Source organism: Hyla sarda, chromosome 5 (genome assembly GCF_029499605.1).
Source record: "Hyla sarda isolate aHylSar1 chromosome 5, aHylSar1.hap1, whole genome shotgun sequence".
Lineage (NCBI taxonomy): Eukaryota > Metazoa > Chordata > Amphibia > Anura > Hylidae > Hyla > Hyla sarda.
This window is the reverse complement of record NC_079193.1, coordinates 34,052,820-34,065,870: the sequence shown is the minus strand read 5'-3', so window position 1 is coordinate 34,065,870 and position 13,051 is coordinate 34,052,820. Positions and strand designations below refer to the sequence as shown.

General features: G+C 43.2%; 1 protein-coding gene across 3 annotated transcripts in view; it reads right to left on the bottom strand.

Annotated features, from left to right (window-relative positions):
- Positions 1 to 13,051, bottom strand: part of SLC39A12 (solute carrier family 39 member 12) — an 82,285-nt gene that overhangs the window by 28,548 nt on the left and 40,686 nt on the right. The window lies entirely within an intron of this gene.

Sequence of the window (13,051 nt, the reverse complement as noted above, 5' to 3'; positions counted from 1 at the left end):
TGCGCTTACAGATACAGAATGCAAACTCTGCCATTATAGATATGGGCATCGCTCAACCTATGGTGAGTTAGCGCATGTGCAGAAGTGTAAATAAGGGAACTACGCCATCTAAACGACAGGCATCAAAGGACACACGACCTATAGCTAATAATTGGAGAAATAATACCCCTTTAGCCCTACAATGGTAGGCCCCGCATTTGACAGCACCCTTTTCTGTACTGATGAGGGGCAATAATCCTGTAACAGCTGTCTGCAGCCAGTATTTTTTTCCATTTGATGAGATCTCTGGCTTGGCATACATTCCCTGTCAGTTTCCCCAAGACTCCTAGTTTAAATGATACACTGATTTTTAAATGGAAAACTATTTTAAAAAGTAGTGTGAGAGCAGCTTTGCATGTTGTTTCTTACCATGATTTCCAGTGAAACGTAAATGACCTATAAGTCTCCGACACCCTACCCTGTACTGATGAGGGGCAATTATACTTTAACAGCTGTCTGCAGATGGGTATTCTCTGCTTCTGAAGAGATCTTTGGATTTGCATACATTCCCAGTCAGTTTCCAAGATGCCTAGTTGGAGTGAAACACCCCCTTCCCCTCCTATCTCCTCCCTTTTCCTTCCTCAATCTACTAAATGAAGCTAATGTGAAGCTGTGCTTGCCGTATCTATTGTTGCTTTATATGATTTGCATTTCTCAACTTATCCTTTGAATATGAAAAAAAAACACAGATTTTAATGGGAAAATCACTTAGAAAAAGGGGTGTTAGAGCAGATTTACATATTCTTTCTTGCCACTTCCAGCGTCGCTGTCCACTGATTGATAGCTTTCCTTTGGCTTTTACAGCTAATCATGGGATGGAAGGAAGGGATTAGAGAAGCCCAACCCACTGAGATCAGGTTATCATTGGGTTGGCTTGTGTTGAAAAAGAGGTGGTCTTTGTGAGACAACTCATTTAGGAATCTGCATTGTTTGTAATATTTGTTCACCTTATGCCTTATACAGGGTGGGCCATTTATATGGATACACCTTAATTAAATGAGAATGGTTGGTGATATTAACTTCCTATTTGTGGCACATTAGTATATGTGAGGGGGGGAACTTTCAAGATGGGTGGTGACCATGGCGGACATTTTGAAGTCGGCCATTTTGAATCCAATTTTTTTTTTTCAATAGGAAGAGGGTCATGACACACATCAAACTTATTGGAAATTTCACAAGAAAAACAATGATGTGCTTGGTTTTAATGTAACTTTATTCTTTCTTGAGTTATTTACAAGTTTCTGACCACTTATAAAATGTGTTCAAAGTGCTGCACATTGTGTTGGATTGTCAATGCAACCCTCTTCTCCCACTATTCACACACTGATAGCAACACCGCAGGAGAAATGCTAGTACAGGCTTCCAGTAACCGTATACACTGCTATATACTACTATATACACCGCAGGAGAAATGCTAGCACAGGCTTCCAGTATCCGTGGTTTCAGGTGCTGCAGAATGGGCATGACAAAAATTGGAACAGGATCCTCAGTTTACGCAGAAGATTTTGTTCAGTGATGAGGCAAACTTTTATGTGACTGGTGAAGTTAACAAACAAAACCACCGCTATTGGTCTGACACTAACCCACATTGGATAGATCCCTCCAAGACTGTTGGAACACAAAAATTGATGGTATGGTGTGGTATATTGGGTACAAAGATAGTGGGGCCATGCTTCATCAATGGAAACCTCAAGGCCACTGGATATGTGAAATTGCTCAGTGGCGTTGCGACCCGGGCGCGGGAGGTGCGGCCCGCACCGGGTGACACCATCCTGATGGGGTGACACCAGGTACGCCCCCGGTCCTCAGTTGTGCTGTCTCCGTACTAGCAGCACCCCTGCCCGTCCTCACTTGCGCTGTCTCTCCGTATTAGTAGGACCATCCCCCCGTCACCTGCACAGTGAACCGGCCTGCGCCCCCACGTCTTCTGTTGCGCCGGCCTGACGTGTCTCCGCATGGCCGCGCAGGAGGATGTGATGTCACTCGCAGAGCGCCCGAAGAGAAGGAGCGCTGCGCTGGATGGGTGAGTGAGTGTGTGTCTGTCTCACTCTATCTCTGTTTGTGTGTCTCTGTCTGTGTGTGTGTGTGTGTGACTCTCTGTGTGTGTGACTCTCTGTGTGTGTGACTGTGTGTGACTCTCTGTGTGTGTGACTGTGTGTGACTGTCTGTGTGTGACTCTGTGTGTGTGACTGTGTGTGTGTGACTTTCTCTGTGTGTGTGTGTCTCTGTCTGTGAGTGTGTGTGTGTTTGTGTGTGTGTCTGTCGCTATCTCTGTCTGTGTGTGACTCTCTGTCTGTGTGTGACTCTCTGTCTGTGAGTGACTCTCTGTCTGTATGTGACTCTGTGTGTGTGACTGCGTGTGACTCTGTGTGTGTGTGACTGTGTGTGACTCTGTCTGTGTGTGTGTCTCTCTGTCTGTGAGTGTTTGTCTCTCTGACTGTGTATGTGTCTCTCTGACTGTGTTGTGTGTATGTGTTTTTTTTTGTGCGGGGGGAGGGGGGGGGGGTTGTTTGAACCAGCGATCTAAAGTGGGGAGACTTTGACCTATTGTGGGGAACATGCAAGGGAACCTGCGGCCTAATGGGGGGAAACGAATACGAAATGTGGGGAATCTGCTACCTAATGTGGGGAAACTGCTACCTAATGTGCGAAAGCTGCTACATAATGTGGGAAAACTGCTACCTAATGTGGGGAATCTGTGCTACCTAATGTGGGGAAACTGCTACCTAATGTGTGGAATCTGTGCTACCTAATGTGGGGAATCTGTGCTACCTAATGTGGGGAAATTACTACCTACCTAATGTGGGGGAACTGCTACCTACCTTAAGTGGGGGAACTGCTGCCTACCTAATGCTCCCCCCCTGGCAGTAGCACCCTCATCATCCACCAGCAAACCCCCCCAGCAGCATCACCTCCGTCAGCAGATCCTGATGGTGGATGATGGGGGTGCTCCTGCCAGGAGGATGATCCTGCCGATGGATGATGGTGGTGATACTGCCAGGGGGGATGGCCAGTAGCACCCTCATCATCTTCCAGCAACACCCCCAGTACTAGCACCCCCATCATCCACTAGCAACTAGTGTTGCTCGCGAATATTCGCAATTCGAATATTATTCGCGAATATCGCATATTCGCGAATTCGCGAATTTCGCGAATATAGCGCTATATATTCGTAATTACGAATATTCGTTTTTTTTTGTTGTTTTTTTCTTCACAGTACACATCACAGTGATCACCCCTCTCTGCTTCCAGCTTGTGTGGTGTAAAGAAGGCTGTAATACTACTGTGTGAGACTGGCGTGCAAAAATTCAAATATGCGAAAATTAGCATATGCTAATTTTCGCATATGCGAATGTTCGCACGTGCTAATTTTGTGTATGCGAATTTTCACATATTTTAATTTTCGTATACGCGAATCTTCGCGTATGCGAAAATAAAACGAGAATATAACGAATATGCGAATATTCGCGAATATATACGAATATTCGTCCATATATTCGCGAATATTCGCGAATTCGAATATGGCCTATGCCGCTCAACACTACTAGCAACACCCCCAGATTTATATTCAGAGGGTACAGTATGTGGCAGATTTATATTCAGAGGGTACAGTATGTGGTAGTATTATATTCAGAGGGTACAGTGTGGGGCAGGTATTATATTCAGGGGTACAGTATGTGGCAGATTTATATTCAGAGTGTACAGTATGTGGCAGATTTATATTCAGAGTGTACAGTATGTGTTGGTATTATATTCAGAATGTACAGTGTGTGGTAGTATTATATTCAGTGGGTATGGTGTATGTAAGGTTTATAATCAGAGTATAGTGTATAGTAGTATTATATTTAGAGGATACAGTGTCTGGCAGGTTTATAATAATACTTGTTTTCATAAAGAGGATGATAATGCGCTGACATAGTGAGGAGACGTCTGGGCGTCACATTCTACAGACAGAAGTTTTAGCTGGACCAGGCGGTATGTACCATCTGAATTAGATAAGGAAAGGCGAGAAGACGTCACCTGTAGTCACTGATATGATTGTGTATTCTCCTCACTATAGAGAAGACGTCACCTGTAGTCACTGATATGATTGTACATTCTCCTCACTATAGAGAAGACGTCACCTGTAGTCACTGATATGATTGTACATTCTCCTCACTATAGAGAAGACGTCACCTGTAGTCACTGATATCATTGTGTATTCTCCTCACTATAGAGAAGACATCACCTGTAGTCACTGATATCATTGTACATTCTCCTCACTATGTCCTATCAGAGCTGTAGTCACTTGTAAGTGCTACAGTTATGGTGAGTGAAACTACAACTCCCAGCATAACCTTACCACTGCATAAAGGGGTACTCTACTGGAAAACATTTTTTTAATCAACTGGTGCTACAAAGTTGAAAAGATTTGTAAATTACTTATATTTAAAAATCTTAATCCTTCCTGTACTTATTAGCTGCTGTATAAGCGATTCACAGGAAGTTCTTTTCTTTTTTAATTTCTTTTCTGTCTAACCACAGTGCTCTGTGCATAGTAGGAGCAAATCCCCATTGCAAACCTATCCTGCTCTGGACAGTTCCTAACATGGACAGACAGAGCAGTGGACAGACTGGAAAGAACTACACAACTTCCTGTGGAGAATACAACAGCTTATAAGTAATGTAAGGATTAAGATTTTAAATAGAAGTAATTTAAAAATCTGTTTAACTTTCTGACACCAGTTGATATAAAAGTAAATGTTTTCCAGTGGAGTACCCCTTTAAGTAATTCAGGGAGCTGTACATTTAAATGGTGAAAACTTCTTTAACACTTTCCCATTCTGTGGCAACTGGTATATCTGATTATTATACTGGAATTTCTCACAATGCGCTACACCAGTGGTGTCTGTCACAACAGGCTAAAAACTTACTGAGGGGGGGGGGGGGGGACGAGGTATGGGGTGACACCAATTTCTACCGCACCGGGTGACACCAACCCTAGCAATGCCACTGAAATTGCTACATGATGATGTGCTTCCCTCTTTATGCACTGAAGCTGGCATGTTCCCTGAGTTTTTCCAGCAAGATGGTGCGCCACCACATTATGGGTGTCAGGTCCGAGCATTCCTAGATGAACAGTTTCCTGGAAACTGGGGTCATCTGAAGGCAATTGTCTATGCTATGAAGATACGAGATATGCAGCACCTGGAACTACGGATACTGGAAGCCTGTGCTAGCATTTCTCCTGCGGTGTTGCTATCAGTGTGTGGAGAGTGGGAGAAGAGGGTTGCATTGACAATCCAACACAATGGGCAGCACATTGAACACATTTTATAAGTGGTCAGAAACTTGTAAATAACTCATGAAAGAATAAAGTTACGTTAAAACCAAGAACATCATTGTTTTTCTTGTGAAATTCCCAATAAGTTTGATGTGTCACATGACCCTCTTCCTATTGAAAAAACAAAAGTTGGATTCTAAATGGCCAACTTCAAAATGGCCGCCATGGTCACCACCCGTCTTGAAAAGTTTCCCCCTCACATATACTAATGTGCCACAAACAGGAAGTTAATATCACCAACCATTCCCATTTTATTAAGGTGTATCCATATAAATGGCCCACCCTGTAGTTTTGGAGAACAGGATACAAATAGGGGACCGCATAGTTAAAGAGACGTGGTTCGGTGTTGCCGATTTCCTATTCCTTCTGCAGCCAAATTTAACAGGGCGGAGGTTGGGGGTGGTAGGCAGACTAAAGTGGCTGATCTCCTGAGACATATAGAAGAATTTTTTTCTATATCTTTCCTACAGTTATCATTGCAAAGAATAGAACAACTCTTTTTTTTTTAGTTTGAAGACCATCCATTGGTTTCTGCTCAATGGTATATGGACAACCATTTTTTGTGTGTATTTTGCACATACAGTGCTCCTTTAAGATAAGAACATGAATCGGATCCAAAAAGGCAGCGCTACATTATGATAATTCACGTTTGTTTACTGCATTCTAGGTTACAGGAAGCTCAGAACAAAGCATTCTAGAATCCTGTCATCAATCACGTCTTGTTTAGAAGCGCTGAGAGACCTCATACTGCGTAAGTTAATATAACATAGAGCTAAGTATGCTCCTTAGTTGGGCTGTTAAGTGACACGGAACGGCTCTGGAAACCCAACGAAAGGGGACAGCAAAATTATTCCTCTGTAATCTCTAAATAAGCTCAAGTGTATTATTGTAAAGTTATGTAATTGAAAATACACTTAAACCTAGCACATTACTGGAGCAGATACTGGAAAGGATGACGACAAAACAAAGTTACATTCTTCGACTTATGCTGGATATTATCAAGGCAGCGCCATAGGGATTTTAGACTCTATTGCAAACATAAAGAGAAAATCTTATTAATAACTAGGGTATAGACAAAAGAGAAGGTGTAACCAGACAGATGTGTTTATATATAAGGTCACAGTAACAATCCATGTCAGGAACTGTCCAGAGCAGGAGAAGTTTGCTATGGGGATTTTCTCCTACTCTGGACAGTTCCTGACATGGACAGAGGGGTCAGCAGAGAGCTCTGTGGTCAGACTGAAAAGAACTGCACAACTTCCTCTGGAGCATACAGCAGCTGATAAGTACTTAAAGTGTTTTGCATTTTGGCTGATGGATGTAGAGGGAAACCACAGTTGCTTTCATGACTGAATTGTGATTTAGACTTGTCTGAGCTTGACTTGGACTGACTTCACTAGGTAGCCTTGATGTGTCTAGATTGGACTGACTAAGACTTGACTGCGGTAGACTTGACTTGGGAGCTGACTATCACTGCCATTCGCTACTTCACTGTGGGGAATCCAAAGTAGGTGTTTACCGCCAGGATGGACTTGTATGCACAGGAGTGGCTGGAGGATCTTCACTCACTTTATCTGTAGTTTGGCTATGGGGCCCCTGTTCTCCATAAAGCTTTAGACTTGGCAGGATTGATGACCTGTTTGGCGGGATCCTGGTGAAGGGTAATGTCGCTCAGGAACAGAAATCTTTAAAATTGGGTCTTTTTGGCCTGTCCTCATGTGGTGAGGTACAGGTCACACAGCAGAGGTCTGGACTGGACCCCCACTCACTTTCCTCTACACTACTCTACTAACTAACTAACTACTCCCCGTCTAGACAGACCTGGGTGAAGAAGGGCTGAAGGTCCTGATTGAGCAAAATGCATATGTGATTCCCTATACATTCACCTGGACCTGTGAGCCAGAGCAGACACCTTAAAGTGACATCCACCTGACAGGGCAGGTGGACAAGAGTGTTCCGCATCAAGCCACCACAGAAGGCTTAAGATTTTTCTATAGAAGTGATTGCGACACAGAACAGCTTTGGAAATCTAACAAAATGGAACAGCAAAATAAATAATTCCTCTGTAATCCTTAAATGAGCTCAAGTGTATTATTGTAAGTTATGTAAACTAAAAATACATTTACTGGTGCAGATCCTGTAAACCACAACATAAAAACAAAGTCACATTGTTTGACTCATGCTGAGGAGTATCAAGGCAGCGCCATAGGGATTTTTGACTCTGAGCTGCTAAGACCCCCAAACACACATACACACACACACACACACCCCTGCAATCAGACATGTTATCCCTTTCCTTTAGTTGGGGTATAAGATGCCTAGAGGAGGATGACCCTTTCAACAACTAGGGTATAGGCAAAAGAGAATGTGTAACCAGACAGCTGTGTTAATATATAAGGTCACCATAAGGCCATGTTCACGCGGCCGATTCTCTGCGAATGTCCACGGTGGATATTCCGCACATTTACATGATCCAGTGGGTGCTCGGACCACTCGAAAATGTTTCATAGATGCCAATGCATTTCCAAGCAGAATGCGCAAAAAGAATAGACATGTCTATTCTGGAATTGGGATTTCGGAAACTGGAATTGGGATTTCCACAGCAGAACCATCTGCTGTGAAAATTCCGCTGTATGCACAGTGCAGCAGAGTCCCAGCAGTTTCAGCATTTTCATTCGGAATTCCACTCAGAAAGTCTGTCTTGTGAACAGGATCGGACTGGGGCTAACAACCAATCCTGGAAAAATTAGCATACCAGCCCCACAGCATTGTGTCATTGTGGCAGTCACTGGGTGCAGGGAAGGGACTGGGAAGCCTGGCATTTTATTTGCCAGGCCCAAAAAGAGAACTATGTTGTGGTGTTAGACAGTTGTGTTATCAGACAGAAATGTGGTATTAATCTATGTATATAAAACGCAATGTGTGTATGTATGTATGTGTGTATGTATGTATTTGTGTGTGTATGTGTGTATGTATGTATGTATGTATGTGTGTATGTATGTATGTTTGTGTGTGTATGTATGTATGTATGCATGTGTGTATGTATGTATTTGTGTGTGTATGTGTGTATGTATGTATGTATGTATGTGTGTATGTATGTGTGTATGTATGTGTGTGTATGTATGTATATATGTATGTATGTATGTGTGTATGTGTGCATGTATGTGTGTGTATATGTGTATGTATGTATATGTGTATGTGTGCATGTATGTGTGTGTGTATGTATGTATGTTTGTATGTGTGTATGTATGTGTGTATGTATGTATGTGTGTGTATGTATGTATGTGTGTATGTATGTGTGCATGTATGTGTGTGTGTATGTATGTGTGTGTGTGTATGTGTGTATGTATGTATGTGTGTATGTGTGCATGTATGTGTGTGTGTATGTATGTATGTATGTGTGTGTGTATGTTCCAGCATCACGTCCAAACGGCTAAAGATATTAACATGAAACTTAGCACACGTGTTACTTATATGTTAACAACAAACATTGGATAGGTGATTTAACCCTTACTCACCCCTATTTTCCAGGGTCAGGGTTTATGTTTAAAGTCCCATACAAGTTTATGGGAAATATATGTTACTGCATAACTTCCAAACGGCTGGAGATATTTCGATAATACTTGGTCACATGTTACTTATATGTCCACTTAAAATATAGGATAGTTAATTTAACCCTTAACTACCCCCATTTGTGAGGGTTAGGGTTTTTGTTTAAAGTCCCATGCAAATCAATGGGAAATGTATGTTCCCACATAACTTCAGTAAGGCTGGAGATGTTTCAATACCTGGTACACATATTACGGGTCGGGATAGGAGGTTGAGTTAGGAGGTCGAGATATGAGGACGGGAAAGGAGGACGGGATAGAAGGACAGGATAGGAGGTCGGGATAGGAGGTCGAGATATGAGGACGGGAAAGGAGGACGGGATAGGAGGACGGGATAGGAGGTCGGGATAGGAGGTCGAGATAGGAGGTCGAGATATGAGGACGGGAAAGGAGGACAGGGTAGGAGGTTGACATAGGAGGTTGACATAGGAGATCTAAATAGGAGGATGGGATTTGAGGAAGGGATATGAGGTCGGGATATGAGGTCGAGATAGGAGGACGGGATAGGAGGTCGGGATAGGAGGATGGGATAGGAGGTCAAGATAGAAGGGCTGGGATAGGAGGATGGGATAGGAGATCGAGATGGAAGGTCGAGATAGGAGGTCGACATAGGAGGACGGGATAGGAAGACGGGATAGGAGGTCGAGATAGGAGGACGGGATAGGAGGTCGGGATAGGAGGTCGAGATGGGAGGTCGAGATAGGAGGACGGGATAGGAGTAAGGGATAGGAGGTCGAGATAGAAGGACGGGATATGAGGATGGGATAGGAGGTCGGGATAGGAGCTCGAGATAGAAGGTCAAGATAGGAGGTCGAGATAGGAGGACGGGATAGGAGGACAGGATAGGAGGTAAAGATAGAAAGGAAGGAATAGGAGGAAGGGATAGGAGGTCGAGATAGGAGGTCAAGATAGGAGGACGGGATAGGAGGCTGGGATAGGAGGACGGGATATGTGGATGGGATATGGGGTTGGGATATGACAACAATATATGAGGACGGGATATGAAGTCAAAAGCTTCCTCCTTTGTTTATTTTCCTCCCCAACAAGGATTAGGAAGGAAGACAGTAAGAAAATCCGCTCTTCCTTGCTCTTGCGCTGCCATCAGATTCATGGAACTCAGTTCCTGGTGTCCAGCACTCCTGGGTTAGGTGACGTGATGTTACATGGCTGCTCACTTAATTACGGGCCATGCCCAGCCTCAGCCGCTGATTGGATGGCTGGCAGTGTGATGTCACCTGACCCGGAAGTGCCAAATACCAGGAACAGAATTACGTCATTTCTGCGGCAGTGCAGGAGTGGGGAATTTAAGAGAGGGGTTTCTTTGTTTTACTCTCTGTCCTCCTGTAGTAGATATTACATAGGGTTAAAATACTGGAGTCCCCCTTTAACAAATTTGTTTTGAATCTAGGAGTCAGAATTTTTTAAATGACCACAACAAGTTTTCAGTTTTTGAAATGTGGCTGTTTAAACATGTTTTTTTTTCACAATTTTTCCAGTTATATTTCGCACAGCTAGTACAACGCTAACACTAACCCACTTATCCCAATGAATACAAATAAACACCTCGGACCAGACTTAGGTCAGAGACATCATAATTACAGCATGGGCATGCAGGGTTTAAAGGGAACCTGTGATCACGATTTGGGCAGTATAAAACTGGTGCAGGCATTGCGATTCCGGGACACTATGAATTACATTGAGACGTCCGGTTGTTTCAGAGTAATCATAGTTTAAAAATGCCATCAGAATGCGTGTAAATAGTCACATAGACGGGTCCTGTTGGCTGCTCCCTGTCCAGCCGGATTAATTAACACGTCTTTCCCTAGCAGTGTATAGGGAGACAACGGAAGGCACAGTGGTCAGCACTACAAAGTCCAACACTACCACCAGGGACTTGTTTAACTGACGCACGGACAGCAAACACCTTTTAACGACTTTGCAGGTTCCTGCATACAGACTGGTGCTCAATCCCAATAGTTTATAGTAGTAAGCAAAACAGTCAGACTTTTCAGAAAGAAAAGAAGTGAGCTGATTGGTTGCTATGGGCAACTAAGCAACCTGGATTGGCAGATTGTATATTTTGTTGTTGATAGGCTGCCTTTTCTGGCCATGTTTAGTGGCCAATCAATCATAGTGGGACAAACCTCATTGGTGACCATTCTAAATATAGCTTCCTGTGACCTCATGAAGGAGGTGATAAGAACCCCCGGCACAGCTTTTTTCTCTTAGTGCCCATTTGCCTCTTGACAACGCTACTTCGGTACTTTGTTTTTTTTTGGGTTGCCTATAAGTTTGTGAATTAATTCTCCACCCTCCACACATCTGTCTCCTTTAAATTACATATATCAGGCGTGCACTGGAGGGAAACTGATGCTTGAACTGATCTCGTTCACAATCATTCAGCGTCTTAATTTTGACGCCAGATGGTTGGACACACCGGAGAGAAAAGTTTGGATTACACCCCCTGAAATACACTACTGTGCGTGTGTGTATATATCATAGGAAAGAAAAAAAATAATATATATATATATATATATATATATATGTATATTTCCCAACCAGAGAGTATCCAGCTGATGCAAAACTACAACTCTCAGCAGCTGGAGGCACCCTGGTTGCGAAACATTGATATATACACACATTCATAAATCAGTGTTTCCCAATCAGGATGCTCCCAGCTATTGTAAAACTACGAATCCCAGCATACCAGAACAGCCTATACAGCTGGAGGCACCCTGGTTGGGAAACATTAATAATGGCATATATATATATATATATATATATATATATATATATATATATCAAATATATATATATCAAATGTTAGCGCCATGAGATTTTGCCACTGCTGCAATATTTGCTGCACTAGGGTTGGGCCTTAGATAGACCTAGTGACAGATAGTGACAGATGCACCACTTTATATCACATATATTAAAAAAACTATACATTTACACACACATACATACAACACATACATACTCACTCACACATATATCATACATGTGTATATACATACCTGCATTACACACACGTACAGCACACTATACTGGAATACATGTAACAGAAACTGTTTACATCACACATGTACATCTGCACATTAAATATAACTTATACTTACTTTTATTGAAGGCTGGCTGGGTGCATTAAATACTTTAGTTAGCTGCTAGATATTCAAGCCTCCTGGTGCCTGCAGACTGTCTTCCAGATGAGGAAAGGAGGAGGGGGGGGGGGTGTTAAAGGAACCTCTTACTGCCAGCGCTTTGTAAATGAACTCTGCAGTGAGGCTCAATCCTGGATGCTGCTGGCTGCAGGGCTACACTGCTTCCCCCAGCTACAAACACTATAGCAGCTGCAGGGGGCCCTCTGGAGGACAGGGGCCCTGGGCAATTACCTAGTTTTCCATACCCTAACGCTGGCCCTGCTTGTCGGGACTCAGGCAGACTGTGCTTCAGACACTGTCGGCCCACAAGGAAGTCGGCCTACCGGGAATTTTTGGTAGGCCAGTCAAGCCCTGCCTGTGAACATAGCCTAACAGTAGGTTAGAGGGTGCCTATGGACCTACTTGCCAACTCTACTTCACAGATGCATATTCATATAGATGGACATACCTATAGATCCTAGGTCTCCAAACTGTAAATCTCCAGCTCTTGCAAAACTACAACTCCCAGTATGCCCAGACAGCCAACAGCTGTCCGAGAATGCTGGGCATTGTAGTTTTGCAACATCTGGAGTTGCACAATTCAAAAACCACTGCTATAGATGGGGCAGTTGACACCTGTCCCTGGTGCCAGAGGAAGCCCAAAGGCCCCTCTTTCACATATGACATCAGTATTATGAACAGCACATGGTAGGTGGGGGACCCTAATTCATATTTTGCATTGTGGCCCATAGACTTCAACTAACGACTCTGATCACACCCTAGAATGATTGGGTGAGAGGGATCATACGTCCTACATGGGTGCCATCAATCTATTCAGGTTGTCCTTCTCAGACTGTCTCTTATGCCCGCTCCCAGAAATTAAATTTCACATCTGTTAATAGGTAATTTATTTTAAGAAATTATGTTGTTGTGGTCTTTAT